Source organism: Panthera pardus, unplaced genomic scaffold (genome assembly GCF_024362965.1).
Source record: "Panthera pardus isolate Hobbes unplaced genomic scaffold, ASM2436296v1 HiC_scaffold_27, whole genome shotgun sequence".
Taxonomy (NCBI): Eukaryota; Metazoa; Chordata; class Mammalia; order Carnivora; family Felidae; genus Panthera; species Panthera pardus.
Window position 1 is genome coordinate 120,160,229 of NW_026526843.1, and position 18,705 is coordinate 120,178,933.

Sequence of the window (18,705 nt, forward strand, 5' to 3'; positions counted from 1 at the left end):
TACCACCCAGGGATTACTAGTAACACCTTAATGTGTACCTCTCCAGATATTTTCATTACATACAAGTGTCTTTTTAACAAGAGGGGATCATTCTGCCCATTCTGCTTTATGCTCTCTTCTTTATTCAATAACATCCACCTTTTCCCTTTATGGTAAGCTCTACTCAGTCATCATATGATTGGGGACATATTCAAATTCCCCCCCCCAGTGATCCCCACAATGTTTACAATTGTTTCTCAGAATCCCAGACAGGATCTCAGATGACACGTAATCTTTATGTGCAGAAAATTGTATAGTATGTTACATCCCCCCCCCCCTTTTTTTTGGCCATCATCCCATTAAAACTTTGAGGCAAGTTTTTCTACAGAACATCCCAGATATATCTGCCAAGTTCTTTGTGCTGCTGTCTGGTTTGGCTGTTTCCCTTTAAATTTCTGTTCCCTCCTTTAGAAATGGCGACCGTTAAATGTCTAAAGGGTTTCAGTCCAAAGAGAACACACATTTGTGCTTTCTTCTGCATAACATGTGAGGATGTGAGGCAGGGAAGACACTCGCCTTTTGAAAACCCACCCAAAGATTTTCCTTAGTGTACCATCGGACTATTCAAGGTGTCTACATTGCCCTCTGATTATGGCGAGATTTATTGGCTACCAGTGTAATGAAGACCAATGCGTCCTGTCTATTGACCTTTTAACGTCTCCTTTTATTTAATTACTGAAATTTATTTATCAATCAATTTGCCTTTTATTGGCTTCTGTGATTATAAGGAGAATTGAACGGCAAATGGGGTGGTGTCCAAATCCCATTAGCCGTCCAGTACGGGACACCCAGAGACAAAGTTTTCTTCACAATCCGTATCGGTTTGATTCATTAGTCATTCAGTTCAGCCTTATCCACCACAGAGGTCTGTGCAAGGCAGAACAAGGAGGGGAAAAAAACCTGATTTGCAATATTGGAGATTTTGTTTCATTCAGATTTGGAAAAAGCATGTGTAGTTTCACCTTATTTCATTAGGAAATTAATGAAGTATATATTAGTTATCATATTTGCAGCCATTGTAAACACACCTCATCTTTTTTTTTTCCTCAAAGAATGCCCTGCCTCATAACGTACTTTAAAAACAATTTTATTGAGTTGCAGTTGGCGTATCATGAAACACGTTTACAATTCATGCACCATGAAGCGTGTACTTTTAAGCCGTGTGTTTTGATGGCTTTTGGTACATCCATTGGTATGTATCTACCAACACGGTCAAGTTCAGAGTGTTTTTTTTTTTAAATTTTTTTTCAACGTTTTTTTATTTATTTTTGGGATAGAGAGAGACAGAGCATGAACGGGGGAGAGGCAGAGAGAGAGGGAGACACAGAATCGGAAACAGGCTCCAGGCTCCGAGCCATCAGCCCAGAGCCTGACGCGGGGCTCGAACTCACGGACCGCGAGATCGTGACCTGGCTGAAGTCGGACGCTTAACCGACTGCGCCACCCAGGCGCCCCAAGTTCAGAGTGTTTTGATCACTCAGAGTATTTGTAGAAATTTCAGAATATTTTTATCATCCCTCAGAGAAACCCTATGTCCATTGGTAACCACTCCCATAATATTTTTGTTTGTGTGTTTGTGTTTGTTTGTTTGTTTGTTTTTTGTGGCTAGATACTCTTTATTGTTTTGTTTTCTTCTTTTTTTTCAAATTGTTATTTAAATTCTAGTTAGTCAACATGTAGTGTAATATTGGTTTCAGGAGTAGAATGTAGTGATTCGTCACTGACCCCATAACACCCAGTGCTCAACACAACAAGTGCCCTCATTTCCCATAATGTTTTCGTCGTTAAGCCATAGTGTAGCGTGTAAATAGCACATTCTTCATGCATATAGTTGAATAATATTCCATTGTAGACCTTTCATTTTTCCATTCATCCGTTGATGAGCATTTGAGTGATTTCTATCTCCCCCAATGAGTAATACTGGAATACATGTACGTCCATGTGCAAGTTTTTGTGCGGATCTTCAGTTTTTGTTGGGGATTGACCTAGGAGTAAAGTTGGCGGGCCACGTGGTGACTACGGTTGAGAAACACCCACGCTGTCCTCCAAAGTGGCTGCCTCATTGGACATTCCACCAGCAACGTCGGAGCCTTCTGATTCTTCCACATCCTCCACCATGGTTGTTATGGGCTGGGTGTTTTGTTCTTTAGATATTTGCTGCCTAACACTAATTTAGCCTTTGAAAGTTCAGATTTTAACAACTGACTTGGAGACTTGACTCCCCACTGCATAAAATTGGTTTGATTGACAGGACACCCAAAGATTTTCATCAAATCTGTTTCTTTCCCTACATTTAAAAAGACTACTTTAGGGGTGCCTGGGTGTCTCAGTGGGTTAAGCATCTGACTAGCTCAGGTCATGATCTCTCGGTTCATGGGTTCAAGACCTACCTCGGGCTCTGTGGTGACAGCTCAGAGCCTGGAGCCTGCTTCAAATTCTGTGTCTCCCTCTCTCTGCCCCTCCCCTGCTCATTCTCTCTCTCTCTCTCTCTCTCTCTCTCAAAAATAAATTTAAAAAATTAAAAAAATAGAAAAATAAAATTAAAAAGCTACTTTATACACATACACATATGAGTATATCTGAAAAATGACCGCTTTAGGTTTTTTGTTTTGTTTTTTTAATTTTTTAATGTTTATTTACTTTTGAGAGAGAGAGAGAGACATAGTGTGAGCAGGAGAGGGGTAGAGAGAGAGGGAGAGACAGAATCCGAAGCAGGCTCCAGGCTCTGAGCTGTCAGCACAGAGCCCGACATGGGACTCAACTCACAAACCGTGAGATCATGACCTGAGCTGAAGTCGGATGCTTAACTGACTGAGCCACTCAGGCACCTCGACCACTTTAGGTTTTACACTAGCCTTATAACTTGTCATACTTTGGGTATACTAATGCACAGTGATGAAGTCCATCTTAGCAATAATTGTCCTTTTGGAGCTGAGAGCCTCCATCCAGCTGGATGTCAGTGTCCCCATACTTGAGAGCCCCTCCCAGTCGGAAGATGCTCAGAGGGAGTTCCCTAATGTCCCCAACACTTGCTAGAGTTCCCCCACTGTGACAGCCAGCCCCGCACTGTGCCCATTAACATGATTGGGTGTGATCACCGCATCTTCCATCAGGAAGGTGACCCCACCCCAATGACCAGGAAAACCTCCTTTGTGCATCTCTTTCTGCTGTTTTGTTACCCATATCTTTTCAGATGTGGGATATATATGTTTTCCTTCCCAATTGGTCTTGCTACCATTTTGAAATAATACTAAGGAAATCTTCTTCTTTTTCTTCTTCTTCTTCTTCTCCTCCTCCTCCTCCTCCTCCTCCTTCTTTGTCTTCGTCTTCTGCTTCTTCTTCTTCTCCTCCTCCTCCTCCTCCTTCCCCTTCCCCTTTCCTCTTTCTTCTTCTTCTTCTTCTTCTTCTTCTTCCTCTTCCTCTTCCTCTTCCTCTTCCTTCTCCTTCTCCTCCTCTTTCTTCTTCTTCTATTCAGAAACATGGAACAAATGAGCTTTGGGTTACATCAAAGGAGACCTGAATTTAACACTCAGAAGACAGAGTGGAGGCCAGTCATTCATACAAGTGGTGCATACAATGGAAGCCTTTACGCCTCTGGTGTCTAATAACTGTAGACCTCTGGGTATATGAGAGGACAAGAGCTTTCCTCATGGGAGCTAACAGCCATGCCTCCACTTTGTGCAGGAATTCTCTGGGTCCAGCATCATTACACAGACTATTATCTGGAGCCTGCTCTGGGTCCAGGATCCAATGGCACAATGGGGAATGTGTAAGAATAAAACCACCTCTGTGCTCAAACTGCTGTGGTCTGTGGAGAAGCAGACCCATGATTTGACCGTTTCACTGAAGGTGAGATGCACCGTGATATTTTTCAAACAGTAGACCATCCTGCAATCCAATGAGCTCAGACCAGAGAGAAATTCCAGACCCAGAGGGAAGCCAGGGGCTCCTTCTGGAAGACATATTGGGTGGGAGCACTATTCGTTCTAGAAGGAGTCAAATGGGAGAGGAATATCATAGGAGGAGAAGGGTGTGAGTGGGAAGGACAAAGCCTGGGGGCAGGAAGTGGTCACCAGGTGACAGCTTACTGAGTTGGTTTGAGCCCAATGGGCACCCAACCTTTATACCTGCATGCTCTTCTCTGCTGGAAGTCCTTTCAGCACGTTAAGTCCATTCAGCACCTTAAGACCAATGAATAGCCAGTTTTGGATCCTTTGGGTTTATCTCTGTCATGGGGTTGTTCTTTCTTCCATAAGTTGAGGACCAGGCTGCAGACAGGTACCTCTTGCCTCCCTGCAAGTGACTCTCCTGGACACTCAAAGTATCAATATACATCTTGTTAATGACTTATTGGGAAGAGAGTTTCCCCTTCCTCATGAGCCTGTAGGGCCAAATATGGCTGACAAGTTCCCTTGGTGAGGCATCATCTCAGTTCAGACTGCATTCTGGGGTTGGCGTTCTCAGCGTCCACATCTCCTTCAGCCTCACCTCATCAGTGTGGCCCCAAAAGTGGTCCTTCTCCTATTACAAAGACAGGAGTGGAGAGCTTGTTCTAGACAACATGGGAAATGGTATGTGTCCAAGTCGTCTTCTTTCCCCTGCATTTATGGAGTTCTGTCAGTAGGGCTGTCCTCTGATGGACAGCCTGGGAGAATCAGAACTGTGTTCCTGTCCTGGGGCACAGTCAATCATTCCCGACCAAAGATCCCCAGGTCCTGATGCTGTGTCAGTCAACCTTTGCAAACCATCATTACAAACAAAAAAAGCCACTGCTCTCACTCTGATGTAGAAGGACAAATGGAAAGGGATTATAGGCTCTTTAGAAATTTAATTTTATTAGGTGTACCGTCCACCATTATACACAGCTAGTGGCTGGAACAGACAAGTGAAGGAGTGCTGGAAATGGCCTCCAGAAAGACTCTTGGCAGTCAAAGGACTGCCTCATCCATATGGATGATTTCCTCATCCATAAAATGGGGGTTAGATGAGATTGTGTAGATAAAACAGATCTTTGTGATTTGAAAGTGACATGAAATTTTAATGGGCACTGACCACCCTGTCTAGTTGTCACCCTGTCCACCGTCTAGTGGACTAGAACAAACATGTTGTGGCTGCAAAATGCAAACTTGTGTGCTGAGGAATGTGCCATAAGGAGAGATAGATGAATAGATAGATGATGGATAAATATGATGGGTGGATGGATAGATAGCTGATGGATGAATAGATAGATGGATAGATAATAGATGATAGATATAATGGATGGTGCATTGATAGATTGATACAAATGGATGGATGGATAGATAGATGATAGATAGATATGATGGATGGATAGATAGATATGATGGGTGGAAGGATGGATGGATGGGTAAATAGACAATATACAGTAGATATGATGGATGATGGATGGATGGATAAATATATAATAGATGGATAGATGATAGATAGATTGATAGATATGAAGATGGATAGATAGATATGGATGGATGGATGGATGGATAATAGATATGATGGATGATGGGTTGATAGATGGATGAATAGATAGAAAGATAGATAGATATGATGGATGGATAGGTAGATATGATGGATGGATGGGTGAATGGACAGATGGATGGATGGATGGATGGATGGATAGATAGATAGATAAAAGGAGAGAGTTACTTTTGTTTCTCTACTACTAAACTCTCCAAAATGTTAAGAACCTGGATCAGGGTATAGCATAAAAAATTATGTGAAATTAAGTACAACATGCCCCAAACTTCAATATGGGGACAAATGCAACTGACAGAGCCCTACCTGGGATATTATGGGAGATTAATAGACAAACTACCTTAATTTCCTTTCAACCGATACCAAAATTAGGAGGACTTAATAAATTTCAGTTACGTTTAAAGTTTTATAAGCATTGTGCATCATTCAACACACAGCTGTTATAAAAAACAAGACGCATAAGATTTTATTTCTTTCAGACTCACAGAGTTTATCCCTCAGTGAGATTTACAGCACTTGCCTCTGAAATATCGTCTGGCCAATGACAGTTTGGTGACATTTTTCAACACGTATATATAGATTTGTTCTATTAAGGAGTATATTCTGATTCTTAGAAACAGACCCAAGACTTGGCAGCTCCAAATTTCTGTTTGGCTTTCCTTTTTAGGGGAAGATTTAATGTCAAAATAAAGATCTTTGGAGAATTTCCCAGGCTCCTACCAAATGTGATTATCCTAATAGATAACTCCCCAAAAAAACTTCCTTTGATCTTAGCATTTTTTTAAAGGAGAGAATGCTCACCAATCACATTTACATTTTAAAAATGTAAGAATCTGGTCCTCTAGAATTTAAATAAATCATTGTCAGCTTCATGGAGTTTAGCAATTTAATGGGTTGGATATAATAAATTTAAATGTTTAAAGTTTAGAGTGGTTTTTTTCTAAGTGTAATTCACATACCCTGAACTTCCTCCTTTTAAAGTATGTCATACCGTGGCTTTTCGTGTCCTCAGGGAGCTGTGTGAGCATCATCGTTGTCTCATTTTGGGATATTTTCATCACCCCCAAAGAAACCCTGTATGCACTCAGTGGCACTCCCCATTCTTTCTGCTACTCTGCTTCCCATGCCCACGTCTCTGAGCTACATTCATGTGCCACAACCGATCATAACAGATGAGTTCAAAGAAGACACAAAGATGATTGGTTTGCTCAGTGTAGTGTCTCGGATGATTTGAAGATGTTCTTGCTACAAGCAGGTGTCCAGGATCACCAACTTCTGACCCCCTTTTCCCAAGGTTCATCCAACTCAAGAGTGTCCTCTGATCCTAATGAGGGCTTACAAGCAGTTAGACCAGTTTGTCCAAAGACATTCTCTCTCTTCTCTTTGTATAAACTCAGGAGTTGCAGAGTCTTGACTGGGGACAGCTGTCAGCTGTGTGGGGGCTGGAGAGCTTTACTCACTACCCCCCAAATCCTAGCTATCCACCCCATGGAAAGTCTCCTTCCTCTCTTTCTCCTTCTCCTTCTCCTTCTTTCTCCTTCTCCTTCTCCTTCTCCTTCTCCTTCTCCTTCTCCTTCTCCTTCTCCTTCTCCTTCTTCTTCTTCTTCTATCCAGAAACCTGGAGCAAATGAGCTTTGAGTTACATCAAAGGAGACCTGAGTTGTAACACTCAGAAGACAAGAGTAGAAGCCAGTCATTCATACAAGTGGTGCATACAATGGAAGCCTTTAAACCTTTGCTGTCTAATAACTGTAGACCTCTGGGTATATGAGAGGACAAGAGCTTCCCTGGCATCCTGATCCAGTGTGGGATGAGGGGGTGTGAATGCCACCCTGGGGGTAGAAATATAATGTGAGTACTTAAAAGACCAGGTACCAATACGGATGTGAAATTGTCCAATGACACTAAGTTAACTTGCTCAAAATACATTATTTTGTCAAAACCACCCACTACCTGCATTCCCCAGTGGTGTGCATCCATGTGACATGTCAGATGACAGGGTGATGACATTGTCTTACAGATCAAGACCTCTGGGGATCCGGTAACCATGGAAGGCTTGGGATGCAGATACCTTTCTGGAAATAGGACAGGAGGCTCCAAAGACCAGGTACTAATATAGCTATAAAATTGTCCAATTGCCCTGTTTTAGTCTGGTTGGGCTGCTGTGACAGAATACCATAAACTTATACGGGATGGGGCTTATAAACGGCAGACATTTACTTTTCACATTTTTGGAGGCTGGACATCCAAGATCAAGGCACTGAATGCACTCGTCCCATTCATGAGGCTCCACCCTTAGGACCCGATCTTCTCCCAGAGCCCCAGCCCCTAATATCATCTCCTTGGGGGCCAGGATGTCAACATATGAAATTTGGAGAGACATGAACGTTTAGCCCATGGCACGCCCTAAGTTACTTGCTCAGAATTACTATTTATTTTAAACTCCTTGGGGTTTTTATTACCCTACTGGGTGAAGTCATGAGATGTCAATCATGGTGGTGTCATTCTTTTTAAATTTTTTTTCAATGTTTATTTTTATTTTTGAGAGACAGAGAGAGACAGAGTGTGAGTAGGGAAGGGGCAGGGAGAGAGGGAGACACAGAATCCAAAGCAGGCTCCAGGCTCTGAGCTGTCAGCGCACAGCCTGACACGGGGCTCGAACCCACGAACTGTGGGATCATGACCTGGGCTGAAGTCGGCCGCCCAACTGACTGAGCCACCCAGGCGCCCCACGGTGCTGTCATTCTATACTTAAGCCCTCAAGCGCATGTTTGCGTGTTTAAGAAGTGTGGTCACAACATGAACCCCTTGTTTGTCTTGTGAGGAAACCACCCTGGAAATGGTGGACTGCAGACACTGATTTGAATCCTAATAAATGCTTCTAATAATGGTCCACACTGATGTTTCAAAGACACTCAGTAACATTGTGGGGAAAAAAATAGAAACCTAATAGACTATTATTACCATATATTAATGAAAATAAAAAAGGCTCTTTTCAACAACAAAAAACCAAGTGGCTAATTGAAGAGCACTCCCGTAAAGAGAATTCTATCAACGTTTTCTGTTCATTTTATCAAGTGCAGCCAGGCCCTGGTTGTGGCTCTTGGGAAGCCATAGGTTAAAAAACAAAAAGCAAAATAAACAAATAAATAAGAACACCCTAAGTATTAATAATAATAAATTATTAATAACAATTAAGGAATAAATCTTATTTGCATTCACGATAAATTTATTATAAGTAGAAATAATAACCTTATTATTTATTAATTAAATTAATAAAATATTAACCCATTGGACATTTAGTATTAATAATTTAAATACATTGTTATTTATGATTAATAAAATATTAAGAATCTGATCACTTAGCATTACTAATCCAGGTTCTAAGCCAACCGGAAAAAAATGCACGTGGAATTCTGTGATACGTTCATTCACCTTAATAGAACAAAAGCATCCCCACGATTTACACCAACGTGCCTCTGTGCTCACAAAATATCTCCTCTCCTCACTTGTCCGATACCATCCAAAATCACGAAGATGCTTGTCTTATGACCAAAAGAGTTCATTGAGCCACCTGGCAATTTTTCCCCCTTAGGTGTTAAATTATCATTATTATTATTTTTTTTTATTTTTTTTTTTTACCAAATCGTGAAACACAGTGCCTGAGTTCTGAAGCAAAGTGTTTTATTTTCCTTCCTAAATAGCTTGTTTTGGGGTAAGTCAATAGGAACATGTAGGGTAGTATAAACATTGCCAAGCTGGCTTCTGGAACAAATCAGACCCGAAAAGCATCACCTCACCCCTGCATAAAGAGGGATTCTAACAAACCCTCATCAGGTGTGATGCGTTAAAAAAAAAGCAGTTTAGGGGCGCCTGGGTGGCTCAGTCGGTTAAGCGTCCGACTTCAGCCAGGTCACGATCTCGCAGTCTGTGAGTTCGAGCCCCGCGTCAGGCTCTGGGCTGATGGCTCGGAGCCTGGAGCTTGTTTCCGATTTTGTGTCTCCGGCTCTCTCTGCCCCTCCCCCGTTCATGCTCTGTCTCTCTCTGTCCCAAAAATAAATAAAAAACGTTGAAAAAAAAATTAAAAAAAAAAAAAAAGCAGTTTATATTTTAGTTACATGACGTTGTTTTGGACTCAGCATCCGTCCTTGGAATCAGAATGGTGCATCCGTAAAGAAAATGTATGCAAATCTTTCAAGAGTGTTAGTTCACGGTGACAGGTGCTCTCCATCCTTGGATTCTTTTTTTCAAATTTCATTTTAATTCCAGTACAGTTAAGTCACAGTGTTGGGTTAATTTCAGGTGTACGATCTAGTGATTCATCACTTGCATACAACACCCTGTGCTCATCACGACAAGTGCCCTCCGTAATCCCCATCACCTGTTTCCGCCATCCCCCCCGTCCCCACCCCCACCCCCCACCCTTCACCCGCGGGGTGACCATCAGTATGTTCTCTGTAGTTGAGAGTCTGTTTCTCGCTTTGTCTATTTTTTTTCTTTGTTCATTTGTTTTGTTTCTTAAGAAACGTCCATGGGTTCTTTTGATGACAGTTGCAGGAAAGCTTTCAAGTACTATATGGAAACAGCGTTGCAAACCCATTAATGGCCTGTTCTGCACCCCAGAGATCTCCAGCGAATTTGTGCGAGTGCTGTAGAAATGGACAGTTAAGGATATTATTTGCATATAATAGCTTGTTCTTTATAACAGTTTAGCCTCCCGTTTTTATGTCCCAATAACGCACCATTTCAGATGCTTTCCAGACATCAGCTTGCAAATGTAAGAGGAAAATAACGGTAAACGTGAAATATCGTGTTGCTGGCATCCCTCTAGTATCCGAGTGAGACTAAGTAACAAAAAAAGAAAAGAAATCATACTCTTCCATCTAAACGTTCTTTTAAATTCCTGAATCAGGTCAACCCAAACCTAATTCGGAAAACAAGTTGTTAATAGATAATGCGCTATGTAGCCTTTCAAGAAGACTGAAAAACACACAGAAAACGGAAGGAAGAAACTCTCGTGGAAATCACTCAACCATATCATCTGTGATCGCGTAACTTCCATTTGTGAAAACACCGATTATAACGCTTGTTGCAACTAAACTGAATGAGATCATCTGAGAATAATTTCCCAGCCATTTTAATAGGAAGAATAGAGTACGCAGAGAATAAATGCCCCTCTGTTGTCAGCCGTGTTTCTTCACAATACGAAATTTTACTATTTTCCACACAGTGAGCCGGCTTGAGTTAAGCCAAGCCAGGAAGGAGCATGATAAAGTGTTGATAAACGTATGCTCGTGATTATGCAAATCCTGCATGGGTTCTCGCCCGCTCCTTCTCATGTTTTTTGTACTTCTCTTCACGGCAGGACTAATATCTCTGAAGTTGGTTAAAAGGGAACTAAAAATGAATACAACCTAATTCAAAGTCACAAGTGAATAAACACGGTCGTTAAAAAGGACAATACTCAGATTAAAAATAGAAGGAAATCCCCATAATTCGATTCACTCAAGAGAGAAAATATTTTGAGACTTTAAGCACGGTTGATAATACATGTTTTTCTGGGCCAATTTTTTTTTTGCCTTTTTCTTTTCTGTTTTGTCTTCCCTCATCCTCATGTTTGCTGGTGATCCTTGGCCTTCCTGAGCTGCCTCCTGAATGTGTCAAATCCCACTGTCCTTTGTGACATAGTTTTCTCTGCTGTCTCTTTGTGTTTCAATGTCCCCTCTCTTATAAGGACAACTGTGACTGCGTTTCAGGACAACCCCAATCCAGGGTGACCTCATTTTTGCTTCATGACATCTGAGAAGACCCTCCTTCACAAATGAAGTCACGTCTACAAGTGCCTGGGGTTAGGACACAGTTGAATCCCCAACATGTCTCTGATGAGACACCACAACTCAGACCATAGATGAATCAAAAGGAACTCAGAGCCATGTCAGAGATTAGCTCTTCCTTGCTCTTGAAGATGTGGGCTGTGGGCCTCCAGGAAGGGTCGCAGGCACAGGAAATGTTAAAAGAGATTATTCTGTCATGCCCATTTGAGCAAAGCCCCTGCCCAGAACAGTCCTGTGACCCTTTATAAATTGGACCATCATTGGGATAACCCTTGTGGGTCACAGATCCACCCACTGGTGAAAAGAGACTTTGAGTCTAAGCGCACATTTCAAGGGGTTCTTGTAACTATCAAATGGGTCCATGTGAGATGTAGTAGTTGCAAACCCTTACTCAACGTTTCACATAAGGACCCCTCATAATCAGCATGGGGTCAATGCTTATGGCTCACTAGCTCATGATGTGAACTTGGCTTTCTCAAGGGTCTACATTGGTGACGATATTTCTAGAGTCACCAGATGGAAGACTTGCCCAGTTTTAGCTCTGGAAGTCTTACTTTGGGGGAACTGCCTCGGTGCCAGGTGACAGTTGGTCTCCATAAAGTAAGACGTAGTCTATCCGTCGTCAGAAAGCTCAACCCACGGTGGGTGGTGCCGGAATGCTGTCCATTGCGTTGGGTAGGAGAAGACAGCTGTGACTGAAATCTTATGACTGGCCTCCATCTGTTGTATAGCCTTCCTCAGGAAGGCACTCACCTCTTGTCACGTTGTACGTTAGGTAATCGCATAGTCCTCACCTACCTCTCTACTTATCTACCTACCCATCTATCTACCACTGACGTACTTATCTATCTATCTATCTATCTATCTATAATCTATCTTTCTACCTACTTACCTTTCATTCTATTATCTATCTACCATCCATCCATCATCCATCCATTGTATATCTATCTATCTATCTATCTATCTATCTATCTATCATCCTTCCATCCATCCATCCACCCACCCATGATACCATGATATCTATCTATCTATCTATCTATCTATAATCCATCCATCATATATCTATATCTACCTATCAGCTATCTATCTTCTATTAATGTATCCATCCACCCATCCATCCATATCTATCTATCCATCCATCTTTCCATCCATCCATCCATCCATCCACCCATCCATCGTATCTATCTATCTATCTATCTATCTATCTATCTATCTATCATCTTTCCATCCATCCATCCACCCACCCATGATACCATGATATCTATCTATCTATCTATCTATCTATCTATCTATCTATATCTATCTATCCATCCATTTTTCTATCCATCCATCCATCCATCCACCCATCCATCGTATCTATCTATCTATCTATCTATCTATCTATCTATCATCTTTCCATCCATCCATCCATCCACCCATGATACCATGATATCTATCTATCTATCTATCTATCTATCTATCTATCTATCTATAATCTATCTTTCTACCTACTTACCTTTCATTCTATTATCTATCTATCATCCATCCCTCATCCATCCATTGTATATCTATCTATCTATCTATCTATCTATCTATCTATCTATCCACCCATCCATTCACCCATGCATTATATCTATCTATCTATCTATCTATCTATCTATCTATCCATCCATCAATTCACCCATCCATTATATCTATCTATCTATCTATCTATCTATCCATCCATTCACCCATCCATTATATCTATCTATCTATCTATCTATCTATCTATCTATCTATCATCTATCCATCCATCCATCCACCCACCCATGATCCCATGATATCTATCTATCTATCTATCTACCATCCATCCACCCATCATCCATCCATCCATCTATCCATGTATCACCTACTAATCATCTGTTTATATCTATCTTCTAACTAGTTACCTATCTTGCCATTATCCATCCATCCATCTATTCATCGATCACCCATCAATCGCCTCTTTATGTCAATCTATCTTACTACCTGTTATCTCTCCATGTATATCATCTACCTATCTACTTACCTACCTCCTTACCTACCTATTCATAGGAAATCTGAATCTCGAGAAGAGAGTCAGTTTGAGAAGCAAGGTCCCAGTCCCTGCTGTTATTTGGCTCAGGATCATCCCTGGTTAACTCTGTGTTTCTGCTTGCTGGCCCTCTGGCAACATGACGTTCTCTCACCCATATTTCCAGTAGAGGGCATGCCTGGCAATGGCCGCAGGGAACCCTGGCCCCCCTCTGTGGCCTGAACCCCCACTGCTCAGCTCCCTGAGTCTTCAGGTCTGCTCACCGGTACCTACCATTTGGACTCAGCAGTGACTGCCCCCATCTGTATTATTCCAAGGCTCAGATAATTTCCGAGATACTTTTTCCAAAACCCATTGTCTGTTACACAGGTTTTGATACTTTGATTTCCCTTTAACAATTCAGTACATGATTTAAGTATGCCACCAATTTAGTACACGAGGTAGCACAAAGCACTGAACTGTTTAATCCGACCCTGTTGAATCAGAGACGTTCCCTGGCACTGAGGTTTACCACAAACACTGTAGATGTGACGAACGGAGCAGCACAGGTGGAGAAGGATGAGGTCTAGGACCTCCAACGTGACTCCCCAGGTGATGGCTCCTCGTGGCACACAGTTCTGCCCCAGGTGGTGGGTGAGGTTTCTAACTAAGATGCAAAAGACTCCAACTTCACAGAAGGAACATCTGAAGTCATGAACCGTCTCCTTCTTATACTCAAGTGCATAGCTAAGGTGACATTTTCTGGGGTGCTATGTCACAGACATCCACAGATGTTGGGTTCCCTTATGGTAAAGCAATCATAGCAACTAGCAAAGCAACTAACTAAACCATCCCATCAGAAGGACTCTCTTGCTGGGAGGTGGTTTTCCTGCCAAGGTCTGCTGGTAGGATGACTAAATACGGTGAGATCGCATCTCGGGCCTTCTTTCTCTCCCTAAAGATGTCCCACCTCCTCACATGTGGAGGCAATGGGTGGGACACCTCCTGGTTTAGCCAGAATTTTCTCTGGGGCACCTGGGGGGCGGGACTTCGAGTTCTTTTCAAGACTTCACCTGCTCAGGCGAGGCCCACCCGCCTTGTGGAGAGCTGCGTGTTTGACACAAAGTTCAGTGACTTAAATGCTAATCATCCCACTCTGCTTCCTTGCATTTTCTTTCTTTTTAATGTATTTAATGTTTGTTTTTGAGAGAGAGAGAGAGAGAGAGAGAACGTGGGAAGGGGCAGACAGAAGGAGACACAGAATGGGAAGCAGGCCCCAGGCTCTGAGCTGTCGGCAAAGAACCTGATTCGGCGCTCAGACTCACCGGTGGTGAGATCATGACCTGAGCTGAAGTCAGAAGCTTAACCGACTGAGCCACCCAGGCGCCCCTGTATTATTGTCTCAACGAACATTTATTTTTCCTCAGTTATTGTGAAGGGAGGCTGGGGGCGAGGCAATGGCCAGTAGCCTGTTCTTGACCAGTGTAAACAGACACAGAGAAACCAGCTTAGGCAAAAGTGGCCTTTCTGGTTCCAGAGCCCACACTGCGGAGATTGTGTGGCATCTTGTAAGCCACAGACGAGCTGAGAAAACAAGAAAATTTCTAATTTGCTTTGTGCAAATTAGAAAACCCACCTCTGCGTTCTCTGCTTTATTTGGTTAATTAATCACACCATGGCAGAGTGGTTTGACTCTCATGTGGGTTTACACACAGACACGCACGCGAGAGGCCGTATAAAGCTTTTCTCCGATGCCGTTACTGACGTCACCCTCTCCCAGGCTTTAGGGAGATGTGTTCAGTGTTGATGGGCACAGTTTGCTCGGCAAACTCAGCAACACAGTAGATGACACAATGCCAACGTGTAGATGCCAAGGAGTCGTCCTTACAGCAGAGGAGGAAGCCACGCCCGACGGGATGCGGCATCTGGACAGCAGGTGTGATGTCCTCTCTCCGCGCCTTCCTTCCTCATCGGCACGGCCACCGTCACGGCCTCCAGAAACTGCCACCTTTAAGGTCCCCACGTCTCCTGCTCACATCCCACCCTGACCAGACTCACGTACTTGTGTTGTCTTCCTGGCCCCAAAAGACAGCAGAGTGTTGGACTTTGACCCATCACCTCCATGAAACATCATCACCTAAAGATGTAACAAGAACCCAACAGGGGTCCACGTGGGTGGCATATGACCTCAATATGCAAGCTGGGCCACAGACATGCACACGATGAACTGTAATTAACATCTTGCCAGCCAGAAGGAGGGGGGAATGAGGCAGTAAAAACTGATGACTGATTTTGTTTCCTAAGACCTTAACCCCGGAAATATGAGCCCAGCCAGGGTACACAAGCCTTGAATAAATCTGGGGAAAGATTTTTCATTTCGATGACCAGGGTTCTCCTTGCTTGGCCTCCTGATCTTAGTCAACTGCTACTATTCTCTCCAATAAATAATGTTCTGGGATTATGAGTGTTTTATTTTGATGATCTCTTCCCCTTGGAGGGACAGGGTGGATGCCAGGGAGCATCTATTTAATTCTGGAGCCCTCTATGTCTGGATTTAGCTTCCAGCTTTTGACGGATTTTGGTTTTAATTGTGTCAAGAGTTTAATGGCAAGAAACAAAGCCCGGCGATAATAAAATTCATCTACCATTGCATTTGAGAGCCGAGGAGCTCCGAAAATCAATTTCGGTCCGCTAAAACATCATCAGTTGCATTAAATAGATCACTAACTATAGATTAAATTCTCCTCCTTACGGTCTTGTCCCAGGACATTGTTTGCAGATGCAAATGTAGACCTTTAAGACCGTACCGTGGGACTCTTAGTAACCCTGGATAGAATGAGTGTTGCAAACCTGAGGTCCTAATATTTAAAATATTGTGCTTCAAGAAACATCGCCAAATTGGGGTGCAAGGGGTGGTGACGCCTGTTGACTAGGAAACTGTAAGGCGTGTCAAACTTCCCTCCCCAATATTGGGCAAATGGTTGTAAAATTTTTCCTACCCACTTTTCCTCCAGAATAAAGAGTTCCATACCTTGGCCAATGGGTTCAATCCTTAAGTGTGCAATCCTTGGCCAATCCTTAACTGTTGGGTGCAGTGATGGGAAGTATTAACCTCTATGCCTTGCTTCCTTTATCTGTAAATACATCAGGCATGAGCCTAAAATTAGGTGGTGTGGGCACAAAGTGTGGCAGTTCCTGGGACAGAGAAATCCCTCAAAAACATTGGCCGCCATGAAAATTTATTCTGTCTGCTGCACTGTTGTGAGCAGAGATGGGAATGACATCAGAGCTCCTGGCATCCAAATAATCTGATGTTGCACTGCCCATCAAGCTGTTTCAAAAGGGTAGAAACAAAAGTCTATCTCCAAAGTTTAGGAAATGTGATGAAAAGAAAAGACAGCGTTTCATGTGCTGAGGGATGGATGGCCTAGAAGGACAACATAGATGGTTAAGAGCATGAGGTTAAGGCAACTGTCAGGTGGGACCCACCATCCATTAAGCACAGGTAAAACGTAAGCACCGTGATGGATGTTGGGTCCTCAGTGGAAACTGTAAATAGGACGGACGTGACTCACGTTCCCTGGCTCTCAAGACTTTTAGGTTATGCCAATGGGGTGTCCATTTCCATTGCAAATGAACGTTTGCTGACCTCTTTCTTCATTCCCCAGTCGGAAAGTAAGGATTGAATGGAACAGGGCCATGTTGTGATCAGGAAGGCTGCGTTCCAATCTCTAGCTCCTACCCTGCTTGTCTCCCTGGGCTACGACAAAGATCTCCAAGGTTCGCCATCCAAAGAGCGAGGATCCAATACCCATGCCTCATTGGGTTATCGTGACTATACCGTGGCTGATTGCATGTTGGATGCTTGTATAAATTGCAAAGTTACACAAGGATGGAACCTGCATTTACAACTTAGCCTTTTCCTCTTTCTAGTCAAATCTGCAGCATAGGTGAGGTCCACACACTCGGTCAATGGTATTTGTTTCTTTTTTTTTAAATATGTCTGAAAACAGAAGCATATCGGGGCACCCGAGTGGCTTAGTAGGTTAAGCGTCTGACTTCAGCTTGGGTCATGAGCTCCCGGTTCATGAGTTCGAGCCCTACATCAGGCTCTTGGGCTCAGCTCATGATCCCAGGGTCGTGCTTACCTCTCACTGTGCTTACCTGTTGTCATTTTTCTGCCCTCAGCATGCTTGGCTTGTGAGATCGGTTGAAAGTGGGTGACCACCTTCCTGACTTGGCCCGCAGCTCGCTGCTATTATCTGGACCTTCTCAGAGCTCGTTTGATGGTCCTTAAGCACGGTTCTTGATGAGCCAAGTCTTAAAATATTGCTCTTTTTATCCATTCATTCCATATTTAATCTCCTTCTGTTCTACAGGCTTGCTTAAGTATCTTTTATTTCCTGACTCCCAAATTCACAGACACTTTTGTCTTTGCTTATCTCAGAACCGTAGACAAGTCTAAAGTTATATATCCTACAGCCAACCCGCCCCCGTGGACACATCGCAGACGTCCCCGGCTTCGTGTGCTAAAAAATAAGCTGTTGAGTGCCTCCTCCGTGCCCAAACCTGGTCCACCCCATTGTTTTTCTCAGGTACACAAAACATTATACCAGCGGCCGAACAGGTGCACCAATTAAAATCCTTCCTCGCCTTTGATGTATAAGTCACAGCCCGTCGATGGGGGTATTCTGTTTTTCCAGACACATCAGACGTCTAAACATTTCCCATGACTCTGCATCTATCATCTATCTCCTGCACGAATTTCTTCCCCCTCGGACCTCCTTCTTTCCCATGCCTCTCCAGCAAGCCCACTGGTGATGGCCCAGCTGACTGTTGTCTACATCTCTGGGGATCCTTGAACTTCACCACCCAGGTGGAACCTTGGGGATCATGCCCTTGCATTGCTGTTCCTTTGGCATTCCCTGCTGTTCCCCATGCTACCTGACTTCTTTGAAGATGTACTATTTCCAAAGGAGCCTCTTGAACTGCTCTGTACAAAAGATCTCTCTCTCTCCACTCCTCAACTCCCAGGACAGAACAGTGTCCTTTCTGGCTATTACCACTCCCTGACATATTGCATATTAATTTTTCATTATGTTTCTTTTCCCCTTTTAGGATGGGATTCACATAAAAGATGAGCTCCTCTCCCTCCCTCTCTCTCTCTGCCTTTTTTATTCTGCAGTGCTGTCTCGGAAATGCTCCCAAGAGCACACAGAATAGGGTTGGTACTCAATAAATATCTCCAAATGCGATTCACCAGGATTTTGAATTTGCTAATGTTTAAATCCGCACGGGAATGAAAAATACAGGTCTTAAAGTTAGGATGCTGGG